Here is a 14560-nt window from a genome sequence, read left to right on the forward strand (position 1 = left end):
TTGGAAGACAATTTTCAGATTATAGATAAATTGCAGATGTCTGAAAATTCAATACATGTGAATGGATTATGTGAATAATGTTTGTATTCTTCAGCTGCATTACATTATTTTTAACAAATAAGTAATAATAGAATGCTAATATGGAGGGATTCACAGCACTTTAAAAATGACTGATATTTGCGTGAATAGTAGCAGCTGTTGAAATAAACCTAATAGCAAATATCACTTATCAAGAGTAGCATATTGAAATCAAGTGGTTTGCAAATATGCAAGTACATTTGCAGAGCATTTTTATTCTATTTTTTTCTTTTCACTTTTGAGTTGGGTTTGCTTTATCTTAATGCACATTAATGTTGGACTTGATATAGTTTAAGCTCAATTTAATACATTGTGATGTAATAAAATACATCATTATTAAAAAAATGGCAGAGAAAAGAAGCTGTAGAATTAAACTTCTTCCTTAGATAGATTTTTCCAATTAGATCTATTGTCTGTCACGGCAGGTATATCATGTATTATGTGAGATATACTGGATCAAATAAATTACTTACTACATCAAATAAATCATCTAGTAAAACATACTGTATTAATATTAAATCAAATATGCTTAAGAATTCTGAAGCCTACAGGTACTTAGAAATATATTCTTTTCCAAGTCTTTATTTAAATTCACTTCACTAAACATGCAAGGTATGCACCATCTGCTGAAAGGCAGAAATATTCCTTTGACAGCTTCTCTTCTCTTCTCTTCTCTTCTCTTCTCTTCTCTTCTCTTCTCTTCTCTTCTCTTCTCTTCTCTTTCTGTTAGACTATTTTTGTCACTGCTTTATCAGCTCTGATACTGAAATAGCAGAATGGTGGCATATTCAGTACTGGTAAGTTCTCTTACATCCTTTAATTGTGGCAGAAGACGGTTTATTAGTGAGGAGTATAATGAGGCTAACATTAGTATTATGACTACAGTGTGGATCATTGCCATGTTAGTTTATTCTAACTCTCAATGAAAGACAGCTTTCTATTACATATACATTGAAGTCTTTGCTTTTTGCTGTCACCGACAATTTTCTTACTTTAATCTGTATAATATCTGCTTAGACTTTATCCTGTTATACACATATATTGTCCAAGTTTTAGCAGTTCCAGTCTTTTGCTGTGATGTTTTAATTTTGTTTGTTTGTTTGAAAAACTGTCTTTTACATTGTTTTTCCTTGTCTTGTTTACATTGTTTTTCCTTGTCTTGTTTATCCTCTGGAGTTGCCATCATTTTGTCTTGACATTGATCTTGGCACAACTTGCATATTATGAATATGGAAGCTGTTTATAGCAGAATTCTTCAATAGATCTTGCTGATAATTTTAGACCAATTATGACACAGTCCATAGTCTAGTTATATTAATGGTGCTTTTGCATTTGTGTAGTTCTCCACCTTTAAGCAGGAGCTGGCCTGTGTAAATTGAGTCTTTTATGGTTGCTTGAGCAAAGAACTGTGCCATGAGGGCCTGAGCATGCAGCAGTCATGATAAAACTTCAGTTGGATTGAGAGAAAGGTGCACATAGCTGGTTTCCTCATCTTTTTCGCCCATTACCAGCCAGTTTTCTTCGCAGTCTTACATAGGAATGTATGTTAGTTTGGACAGTGGAGCTCCAGTGAGGCTTTGTTCTCTCGAGTGTGTGATCTCACAGAAGTCAAGTGTAACATCTCATCTGACTTCACGCTTTAACTTTCTACGTTCTACTTGTTTTTTCATAAACAGAATAAGTATGTGCGAGGAGCAATGGCAGAACTCTGCAGATGCAGATAAAAGTGTATTTTTTAAAAATATCCCAATCCAGTTAATATTGCTTTGCTGCAGAGAGTACAAGGCAAGACAGAGGAAAATTTGGAACTAAGTAAGCACAAAAAGAAGGGACAAAGGTGTTTCTCAAAGAGCTGTTTGCAAAATTATTACTTCCTTTGCACTTCTGGTAGCCTTTTACTTGACTTCAGGTATGATTAAAGTTTGCCCTTCACAAAATTTTCATCCTGAAAATCTACATAGGTAAATGGCTGGCATCTTTTATCAGTAAGGGATGACGAGATACCTATCACTTTATGCAGGGCACCTATATGATGCATCTTATCCTTTCAGTAAACCAAGAAGTGGAATTACAGAGCCAGACATCTGCTCCATTGTTTGTCATTATAGTTTAAAAATGTCCCAAAGTTAAGAAAAAAACAGTTTAGACTCCATCCTTTGCTTATCTGTACCTTATCACCACAGCCTCAGACCCTAGATGTCATTGTGCTGCTTATACAGAACCATTTGGTTAAAGGGACTTGACGAATATACAGCAAAACTATGTTCAAATAAATAATTATTTTAAGTGTTTATCATACTTACCTATTTTGTCTTTTGCTTAATGTATCTTGATCTAAGTTTTAAATAAATTCAGTGAGTCTTTCTGTGAATATCCTCTGATGGGAATGAAAACTTCATATTTCACGCCATCAAGAATTCTATGAAATTGTATGAAATTCTATTTTTTCTTCAGCAAGCTTTGAAGCTATAATAAGGTCACTTGTTCATGATATCTCTTAGTGGGCTGAATGTTTTCCTTAGAGGCAGAAGATGTTTTCTGTGCTGATACTGGAGCCGAGTCCCCTCCAGTGCAAGAAGTGCCTGGAAACTCATCTCTGTGGAACTGCCAGAGGTGGGCAAAAAAACGAGCAGCCACACTCACAAGTGATTTCCCTGGGCCATGGCAAGAAGGATCATTTAACTTGCAACTGCACAGCTCTTCCAAGGGGGGAGCTCCTTTAAAAGATTTCAGGTGACAGACAGGTTCTGATACTGCAGGAGAGCAGAGGCTTTGCCTCAGGAACATGATTTGTCATCTAGTGAAAGGAGTCCTCTACTCTTCTCTTGTCCCCTCCTTATGGGGTCTGTTCAGCACAACACTTCTGTTGTATGTGCCTTTTCTTAGCACAAGCATGGGGTTGCCGTTACAGTGGTTGCTATTATCAGCTGAACAGGGAGTACCAGGTGCCAGAAGGAAGCAGGGCTTCCAGCAGCCCTGCCAACAGCTACGTGGGTGGTGGTGCTGCTCTCCAAGTTACCAAGGGAGATTCAGCTTCCGGATGACATCTTCAGGTTATTTTATACAAACATACGGTGGCACAGGTCCAGTTGGTCAACTTAAGAGTATTCAAGGTAAATTCTGCATTAATCAGGGATGCCTTCATTAGTTATCTTCACTGCTTTGTCTTTCAAGTAATAGCCTTGCAGCTCTATTTCTCTTTTGAGTATGATGTACTCTGGTGTAGCATTAGCAACTAGTTATGGCACAGCACTCTGATCTATAAAGCAGCGGTGTTTGCTTTGTTGCTTTCTAGGCTATCTTTCACAAAGCATCCAAGCAATGTAATAAAACTAAAACACAAAACACTTTATGTCAGACAACAGAACTAACTAGGCTAACATACAGCAAGCAGTACTTGAACAGCAAAAGTGAGAGTGTCTGACAGGTATTACGGCAAAGCAGCCTGACAAAAATAGGATCAGTGTTCTGCTGGTATGCATGATAGGTTAAACAGAGAATAGCAAAAGCAAAATACGTATTTTACGGTAAGCTTGAGCAGTTCCTACTCTTGTGGGAAATTTTGTTTGTTTGTTTAGAGTTTTGGTTCATTTTAGACTAAAACATTTTAAAGAAGTTTGGAGAGACACTACGAAAAATAAAAAGTGTATATCTCTCTATTATCCCCTCTGTGAAATGTGAAAACATGCTTCTTTACAAAGCTGAACTGTTAAGCTGAACTATTCTTATCAAGATACACTGCTAACAGTATAAAAGGGATTAGTTAAGTCTGTGATCTGAAAGCATGGATATTTTTTCTGTGTCTTAAATAAATTCAAGTGGAAGCAAGCTGATTTTTCATTCCCTTCTCCAGCCTCTGATATAGAAACATATTAGTATCATTTGGATTGATTTTCTTGAGGAGAAAGCAGAGGGGAAAAAGGAAAGGCTTAATCTCTTAAACCAACAAATCTAAAGAAAATATTGTCCCACTGAAGTATCAGAGCACCACGAAGAGCAAAGACTAACTTGCGAATAGAATTTGGCAAAAACTACATATAAATCAAATCATAAATATGGTTTGAATAATGATCTCATCTGTGTTAGCCCACTGTTAAGCAAGTATTGCCAGGAAATATACTCGAATCTTTATAAGCTGTGAAACGAGTTTTGTTGCAGTTCAGAGTTGCACTAATTTCAAACCTAATTAATGCTAGGATTAATTAACATTATTTCTCCTATTCTTTCTATTGTGCCTCTCCAAAACTATTGTTAATGTTTTCATGTATTCAAATATGTCCAGTAGTGAATTATGGTGAGTATGTCCAATGGCTAATATTCATGGCATGGTGTGAAAATTAAATCTTGTGCTTTTTAAATAGAAACTGGAAAATTGATGTAATCAAAGAGCATCTATCTTTTGGCTTATCTGTGTTTACCGCTGAGAAAAATTAGTACTTTCTATCCAAAGTCTGAAACCTTTTTATTCATTTTTCTCTTCAAGTACTGCTTCATAAGCCTTGGCATACAATAAAGTCCACATGTAGTGATTCATTTGATCCTGAAAATATGTGACCTTGTTTAGTGCAATATAATTAGTAATCATTGTCCTTTGTTGTACAGACATCATGGTAATGTAAGGAGTGAACTAAAATGGATGTAATAAATAGGCACTGAGTGGGATGGAAATATTTAGCCTCACACACTTGCTGGTTTGCCACAAAAGTTTGTGACATAGTTCTGCCTTTTAGGGCCTGACACATTCTATTTTTCCCTATTTCCTGGAAAAATGCAGCTTCCACACACACAATATTTTTTTCAAAATTATAATCTGATGAATAGGAAAATCAAAAACAGCTGAAGAGGGGGGAGAAAAAGTGAGCAAAAGACACTTCTGACTTTATAGTTTGCAATTCAATCTATAGGCAGTAGATGGGTGAACAGAGCTCTTCCGGGAAGCTATGACCCATTGACATTCCAGGCAGATGTCCTTGCTTCAGTGCTAAAAGGAGTGCTAATAGGGAAAGAACACCCCTGTTTTAAAAATTCAGTTCTAAGGAAGAAACCCAAATCATTTATTAGGTTAAGTTTTTCAACTGACCTAAAATAATTATTTTTTTGATTCACTGTTTTTGTTTTGTTTTGTTTTGTTTCTATTTAACCTTAAGTAGCTGAGATAGGATTTCAGCTTTTGGATGGCTAAATATATGTGAGGTGAATTCCATCCTAACTAACATGTATTTATCAACTGTAAAATTGAGAAGTATTTCATTAGATTTTTCTAAGTCTATTTCAGAAACTCCTAGTTCTGGAAACTTACTCATATATATATATATGCACATATTTATATACAGATATATATAAATAAAACAAAATGAAACAAAAGTCCAGTTTTAAGAATTTGATATTTGAAAGGTTTAAATCAACAAAACAAAACTATTTGATATGTTAAAACTAGGCATGGATCTGATTTTCAGCTGATAAACTGTAGCTACTTCATTTTCAGTGGAATTTCATAAATGTCTGTCTACTGAGTAATTAATCTGTTACTTTTGTCAATAAATAGTCTCTTTTAGTCATGGATAATATGTGGCATAATTGTTCTATGTTATTCGTATAGAAGATATTGAAGACTTTCTATATCTTTTGCATCATGAACACCCTTTTAGAATAAAATTCCTGAATCTGTCAAAGAATGTTAGACACTCCAGTGTATGGGATTTATTATGTATGTAAATTAATTTACAGGCATCTTCATTTGTTTCATTCCTTTCAATTTTTATAAATATTGGTCTGAAGGATTTAGAGAGTGACACATGGTTTTATCTTTTATCTTCATATTATATTCAAAGAACTAAATGAAAAATCTTTGATGATGAAATATACTCTCGGAATGTAACACTCTGTATTTTTACTTTAATCAATCCCAGCAGACATATTTTACCAGACTAGATCAAACAAATTGCACTTTTGATTTAGTTTGAATGTAGTGAAGCTGAACAAACTACATTTTTTTCCCCTTCACTATGTGGCTGATAATGAGCAAATGGATAACCAGATGGCATAATTTTTGTAAAATTTCCAAGGCACACACTGCAGTATATAAAAAGACAGATTCATAAAGTGTTCTAGCTGCTAGCATGTATCTCAATTCATTCAAGTAAAAAATGGCACAGCAGTTACTGTTTTACCACATAACTGTTGACTCTTAAGACATATAAATGGCAAATCTCAGAATGAGAAACAGCACCTTTTAACTGTAGATGTAACTAGAATTGTCACAATTTTTCTCTGTTCTTCCTAATTATTTTATAGCAGGAGGTTATTTTATAGCAGAAGACATAACACAAATTAAACACTTCAAGATGTGGAAGTTTACAAATGTGCTTTGTTAACTTCAGTCCAAATAAATTAGTTATAAAACAAACACTTATTTCAAGAGGAAATTAAGGCTTTGCAGAAAGCCTGTACAAAGCATCTGAATGACTTAAATTCTCTTCATGGGAAGGTAATAGTCAGCCTTCAGGAAAACCTTGTCTACACAAGTGAACATCTCCCATTTGTTAAAGGTATGGTATACGATTCACATTGCCTATAAAGCTTTTGTTCTTGATAAAGAATTTTTGAGCAGACATTCCTGGACTTTTCTTTTTGTTATTAAAAAGAAGGCTAATTTATTGGGAGCTTTAACACAGAATAATGCTCACTTGGGGGATCAGATCTCCTGAACGGAATGGCCAGTCTCAGTCCAGATGGTGGCAACTGTGTCTGAAGCAAGAGTCCTTGGAACAACATCTTCAGCTGGATCTGATGAGACTCCCCAAACTGTCATTCTACAATTTTTTATAATCCAACTCACCTGTGTCCCAAATGACCTTCTCAATATATGCATAATCCATTGCTGTTGATTATTTTAAACTACTTACAGAACATTTCCTAACTCATTTATCTCTGTACAAATATTCATTCCTATACAATCATTACTGCACCTGCAGGAATAATTTCTTCTGACTATTTTTTGTGTTTCTGACACGTCTTATCTGGGTACAGTTTGGTGAATTCTCAGCTGCCTAGGAGAGTCTCTGGGATGGCCAGACTCTCTTTCTAGGATGGTAGCTAAGATATACCTTGAAGCACACAGCTAATGCATATTGGTCTCCAGCGTGAGGAACTCTCTGGGACTATTTGAAATTCCCACCTAGAGAGCGTCTCTAAAAATATGTTGAAGGCTTTTCTGCAGCAGTCTACCCGAATGCATCTAGAAGCTGTCAATCACCCAGTGTATTAATGACTAAGTATGCTGGGCATGCACAGAGGCAAAGCCTTGATAAGCAGTTATACCACAACTATAACTGTATTTTCCTTCTTATATCACAAATATAACTTAAATTCCACACAGTGTCATACATAGATTCACAGTCCTTAAGTAACACTATGCTTATGAACCTGTGTACCTGTTTATCATCACAGATTTATGTCTGTTTATATGCTGTATTTTCATGCAGAGATCAATCATACCAATTTAGGGCATGCAGAAGCCCTGGACAGGAGCAATATGAGGAATACACACATGTGTGTGTCTACCTTCATAGTGCATTTTAAAATGAGACCACCTTTCAGTCATTTGCTGCATTCATAGTCATGGATGCTTAGTTCATACCGGCATTCTAAAATGCAGGAAGAGAGAAGAAGTGGAAAAAAAAAACTTTTTACTTGTCTTCTCCAGCCCTGAGCTTTGCTTTTCAGCTGATGGCTTCTTCCATTTCCAGGCCCCACATCAGCTGAGCTTGTGTTATCTCTGTTCGGAGCTGTCCTGTTAAGCTTATATCCTCTGGAGAGGCAGCGAGGTAAAAACACTGGATGTATAATGTAGTCTCCAGAAGTAAAATCTTGTATCTATGTTGAATTACTAGATAGAAAGGCTAGGGTAGTGTAGCAGATTATGTTTCAGTGGGGTGCAGACAGACACATGCTATTCTGTCCACATTCAAAGGCAACTGGACACAAGTCAGTGCCACCGTGTATGAGCTAATATTTCCTGCCCCTTATTTGGGCGTTTTATGTCTGCAAACAGTGTTATGTTTCTGACTTGGAGCTTAACTGATCCCAGGAAGAACTCAGAAGTTGTGTCAACCCGCTCTTGTGCCTGTACACATACATTGCATACACTTATGAGGTGTGATTTAGTTCCACATAAAGACACTCAGATGTAGGAATCTAAGCTCTCATTACGGTCTCTAGAGAGCTTGTTAATAGTACCAGTGGAGTTTGTAGCGGGATTCAGCTCATCTTAAAAGAGTCGTCTGCATTTGGCCTGCCACATTGTTCTTCAGGCTCCATTGACTGCGTGGGCTTTATCTCCCTTGACTTAGACGTCTGCCTTGAAAGTAAACACGTATATTTAGGCTGATAGAGCTTCAATAAAATGCCACTCATATTCTTCTATTTTCAGGCAATTCTATTCAATATTTTTGAAGATAAAATCATCTGTTTAAGTGTTTAACAATCAGTAGTCATTAATTGGTGTCCCTAGTGGTAGTAAAGAGATTTTCAAGCTCTATGTACAAAAATTTCTCCATTGATTTTGCTGATTTTATTCCCCAAGAACAAAATTAAATAATTGACCAAATGCAGAAGAGGACAAATCTGCATCGATTACTTTTTTTTTTTTTTTTTTACTACTGCTTCCCAGTAGACCAAAACTCTGTTATAAAAATATCTCACCTCCTATTCCAGTTGCTGCTTAAATGTGATACTTTTCCTTTTTCTCAGCATAGATTGGGAAAAGAAAATGTTAAGAATTCCTCATAGTCATTTTTTAAATTTAAAATACAATCTTTCCATTAAAGAAAAATTTTCTTTCCTTATGGGAAGGTCACCATAATCCAGGAGCTATGAATATTAAGTTCCATGTGTATGTAAAGGAAAAAGATACATTTTAAGTTTTGCATGAATTGTTGATAATAATTCTTTAGTTTTTAAATCAGTACTTCATAGCTTTGATACTCCATGGCTCTGTAAAAACTTCTTTATTATACAGTGAGTTGTGAAATCAGTGTGGTTTGGTCACAACTATAAAAATAAGAAATTCGCAGAATGGCCAAAGTTTCTCTGAGATAATGCTCCAGTCAGAACCACACAAACAATATATGAAAATATATATGGCTTTCTCAGCATAGGGAGTCTGACTGGAACGAGCTTCTAAGTTAAGTTAAGTTAAACCGATATATATCTCTACTTACTTCTATAATAAAAAAATGTATTTCTATAATGCATCTTTTTGACAGAGGATAGATGATAGATTTCCCCCGACATAAGTAGAAGATTGATATATATGACCCTTGTTAATGGTCAGTATAGGAACAGTCCCTTGCACTGACCTTGGATGATACAGAATGTAACTACCAGTCTATTTGGTAATATTTACTGGGAAAACACAGAATACAATGAAATTCCTTTTTTTTTAACTAAGGCCTACAGAATTTCTGCTATTCTATCATAAAAAAGAACGAGAAACCTATTTTCAGATCTGACATATTTCAACTTTATGTACAATTTACACATTTATGTTTCTCTCATGCTGCCCAATGTTAGGGTTTGCAGCTAATGCTTTTTGGGTTCGGTCATAGTTTCTCTTCTACTCCAAATGTAGCAGATCAACCTACTGATAAACTTCACCTAGTGCATGCTGAGGTATGTAGCATCTGGGAGAAAATATAATCACCAGAGGGATCCTGAGCTCATGTCATACCATGACCCACTTTTCCTATCATGTGCCCTGATCTGTGGGATCTGACAGTACATTTCTGTTATCATGTGACCCAGCATTCGGTGTCTCAGAATGTAAAACAACTGATGGTTAGTTATATGGTGTTCTCCAACTTAGTTTGAATCCAGTTTTCTGTGCCTTCTTCCACTATAAAAAGTAGGACATTTTCTGCACCCATGGTGACACTTTCTCATTTCACTACAATTGGCTGATCTTTCAGGTGCTGAAAACTTTGTTCTATCTGAAAGATAAACTACAATGTCATCTTTGAATGCAGCTTTCACTTATCTGTTCATATATTTTCAGAACCAAATTTTCTTTTTGGTTAAACCCAAAGCACTTTTAAATGCTAGTACTTATATTATTCTCAATATTCTTATTTGATAGCTGGCATTCACATTCTTCCCTTGGTGGCCTATTTTTCTTTTTGGTTCGAAAAATTGAAGGCATAAAAAGCAGATGTGTTTTCCCATATACCAGGTACCTATACGATGCAATCTAGCCTTTCTTAACTATTTGTATGTGAACATTCTCCAGATTTGCAATAAGCGTAGTCTTTTTAAGTCTCTCCGCACCCCACTCCAGAAATATCACCGTTGACATTAGTCAGGTATATATAGCAATAAATGCCAGTGTACCTTTCCTTGCTTTGTTGCCCTTCCTGCTCAGCAGGATTCTCCTGGCTCAGGTTGACTTCCCCAGGGCTCTGGACCCACAGGACTCTGCACAGAGGAGCTTTGTTATGATATCTCCCTCTCGTTCCTCTACAGGCAGCTTCCTCCTACTGTTCTGCACCAGTTTTCCTTTCGTCTTTAGTAGAAAATGTCCCCCTTTGATGCTGTAACTTCTGTCACGCTCTATCTGAGAACTCATCAGGTGGGTGGCTGCCAAAAGCACCCCCAGAAGGAGTTTATTTCCCTGGGCTGCACTGAAAGTGACATTTCCCAACATTTTCTCCATCAGTAAAGTCTGGCTTAAGATATCCCTGGTGTCAGAACTGACTTCAGCTTGCTATACTATTCGAGAAAATCAAGTGGAGTTATAATCTGTATTCTGTGTCTTGTATTGGCTGGGAAAGGTTATGTAGTTATCAGTGATTTTTGTTTGTTTACTCTCCCAGTCCAAACATGCTACTATAACCCATGCATTAGTATCCTTGGCTTGTCTATTCCACACTGCCAACAGGTGATTTTAGAAAGAAAGGAAGTAATTGATTTTTAACTACTGCTGTATTAAGCAGATGAAGTCATAAGATTTAACGAAAGTAATTTAGAAAGTTTCCACTTTTGACTTGCTATTTCCTGATACCTGAACTTACCCTACCAGGGAATGTTACATAGTTTGGCTTTAAAATGTTTACCGTAGCATTTAAGCATATTAAAATATTTTTGGGTGAACTAGGATTTCAGCTGGCTTATTGAAGTCTCCTCAAGTGATGAGGAGTTAATACATAAGATCTAACAGTGATTTTCGTATCAGGATAGCATGACTCAATTTATTTTCTCCATTTCTGAGGACAGCTACCATATTCAGCATTTTAGATCAATCCTTCTCTATCTGCCTTTCACTGTGTGTCGTTTTTTGCATGTCCAGGACAGAGGAATTATTTAACTGGAATAACAGTGGTTTACATTAGTGGAACTTTCAAAGTTTCAAACAACAGGATAGTTTGAGTTGAGTGAAATTATATTTTTTTCTCCCATGTTGTTTGCATAGCCCTAAATGGACTTCAGTTAATTATTCTAGTACTTAAAAATCACTTCCAATCATCTGTTTTTCATATGGAATATGAATTTTAGATGTCCTATAATTGGAGAAATGATATTTGATTGTCTCAGTTCTACTCGTTCCTGAAGAAAAAGATTCATCCTACCTTATCGTCATTATCATAGAAGAGTTCTGACTGAGAAGTTACCATTTCTCAATGTAACAACGCAGTACAGAGATTTAATCTGATCTTTAAATATTAATCAAATATTTTCACTCCACAGAGTTCTGTTTTATGGCTGCTTAAGTAAATCTATAGCACTGGTACTTCTACTAGGTGCAGGGGATCATTTGTTGATTTGAGTTCAGTTATTATATACACGTTATATACATATTTTATATATTTCCATATTTAATATTTTATATATGTGTGTGAATATAGACACATTATATATATTTTAAGAATGCATTTCTTATAAACCCTTCATAATTCCAAGGTGCAAGGCAGATTTTTAACTAGTCTAGTATATTCTAAAGTACTCATCTTGGGGTTTAACTTGGGTGGGGTTTTAAAATCTGCTAATTAAATCAAAGTATGAAATCCAATCTGGATTTTTTACATACAGCAGTAGTAATATTCTCAGTGATATATCAAAAAATATTTATAAAATGTGTTAAACTTACAGCAGTGCTTACAATTAATGATGAAACGTACATATTTATTAACACTGTTTACATATTTATCCTCATGACATTTAATTTAAACGTTAAATAGTAATCTGACTTTGACGTTCTTAATTTGTAAGAGATAAACATGTGAGTCAATAATGTCATCTCTCAAAACTCCTACTCTTCATTTCAGTGTAAAGTTTATATTACATCTGGTTGAGTGTTGAAAGAACAACAGCTATGACAATTACCGTTTAGATACTGATGCTGCAAAAATGCATGGTGCTTATACAACAAACTGCTGAATATTTTGTATACATTCAGGCCATTATTCAGTTACAAGTGTTAAGAGCAGGAATAAACTAACTTCTGTTAGCAATGATGCAGCTGCTACCACAAGCAAGTTGTTGTGCAGTCATTACAAGGCTTCTCATATCATCTCTGGAGAATCTTATGCTAGTAAATTAGAGAAAGAATGTCAGACTGAGTCAGTAGCAACTCCTACTTTCTTATTACAGAAGAACAACAAAACTAAAAGTTTTTGAAATCACTGACAGGCTAGTTAAACACAATTTCTTCGATCATGAAGAGTAGTCCTTATTTTTGTGGTGGTATGGGGCAGTTTTAAGTCTGGAATTTTCTTGATAAGTGTTCTTCCCTGTACAAATTCCCTCTCCCGCCCTCTTTCATGTAACCTAACAGTTTAGTATTATTGGGGATTAGGTTTCAGACTAAATGCCTTGTGGTAAGGATCTTACTTTTTAAAGGTGTTTCGTAAAGCCATGTGTAAACCTTCAGTGCAGCTTTGCAAATCCTTATGCTGAAGCAAAGGGTGGGTGTTGGGATTTACTCAGGGAGCTGGCGGATGTTGTTGCCAAGCCACTCTCCATCATCTTTGAAAGGTCCTGGAGAACTAGAGAGGTGTCTGAGGACTGGAAGAAAGCCAGTGTCACTCCAGTCTTCAAGAAGGGCCAGAAGAGGACCCAGGCAAGTCAACCTCACCTCCATCCCTGGAAAGGTGATGGAACAGCTCCTTCTGGATGTCGTCTCCAGATATATGGAGGAAAAGAAGGTGATCAGGAGCAGGCAGCATGGATTCGCCAAGGGAAAATCCTGTTTAACCAATGTGAGAGCCTTCTATGATGGAATGACTGGTTGGGTACATGAGGGGAAAGTAGTAAGTCAACGTTGTGTACCTTGACTTCAGCAAGGCTTTTGACACTCTCTCCCATAACATCCTCCTAGTTAAGCTCAGGAAGTGTGGGTTAGAGGAGTGGACAGTGAGGTGGATTGAGAACTGGCTGAAAGGCAGAGCTCAGAGGGTCGTCATCAGTGGCGTGGAGTCCAGTTGGAGGCCTGTGGCTAGTGGAGTTCCCCAGGGCTCAGTACTGGCTCCGATCCCGTTCAACTTCTTCATCAATGACCTGGATGAGGGGATGGAGTGCCTCCTCAACAAGTTTGCTCATGATACCAAGCTGGGAGGAGTGGCTGACACACCTGAGGGCTGTGCTGCCATTCAGAGAGACCTGGAGAGTTGGGCAGGGAGGAACCTCATGAGGTTCAACAAGGGCAAGTGCAGAGTCCTGCACCTAGGGAAAAATAACCCTAGGCACCAGGACAAGCTGGAGGCTGACCTTCTGGAGAGCAGCTCTGCAGAGAAAGACCTGGGAGTCCTGGTGGATGACAAATTGATCATGAGCCAGCAACGTGCCCTTGTGGCCAAGGCCAGTGGTCTCCTGGGCTGCATTAGGAAGAGTGTCATCAACAGGTGGAGGGAGGTGATCCTGCCCCTCTCCTCAGCCCTGGGGAGGCCTCATCTCAAGTACTGCGTCCAGTTCTGGGATCCCCAGGACAAGAGAGGCATGGAGCTACTGGAGAGAGTCCAGAGTAGGGCTACGAAGATGATCAGAGGACCTGAGCACCAGCCCTGTGAGGAACGGCTGTGAGAGCTGGGCCTCTTCAGTCTGGGGAAGAGAAGCCTGAGGGGGGTGGATCTTATCAATGTGTAGAAGTAGCTGAAGGGAGGGTGTCAAGGGGATGGTGCCAAACTCTTTTTGGTTGTCCCGTGTGACAGGACAAGAGGCAATAGGCAGAAATTGAAGCGCAGGAAGTTCCGCCTGACCATGAGGGGGAATTTCTTCCCTGTGAGAGTGACGGAGCACTGGAGCAGGTTGCCCCGAGAGGTTGTGGAGTCTTCTCTGCAGATATTCAAAGCCCACCTGGATGCAACCCTGTCTACCATGCTCTAGGTGATGCTGCTGAGCAGGGAGGTTGGACTAGATGATCTCCAGAGGTCCCTTCCAACCTTACTGATTCTATGATTCTATGAAATGTGCTGTGTGCTGCCCTGGCTACCTT

The sequence above is a fragment of the Rhea pennata genome, chromosome 2 (genome assembly GCF_028389875.1).
Source record: "Rhea pennata isolate bPtePen1 chromosome 2, bPtePen1.pri, whole genome shotgun sequence".
NCBI lineage: Eukaryota > Metazoa > Chordata > Aves > Rheiformes > Rheidae > Rhea > Rhea pennata.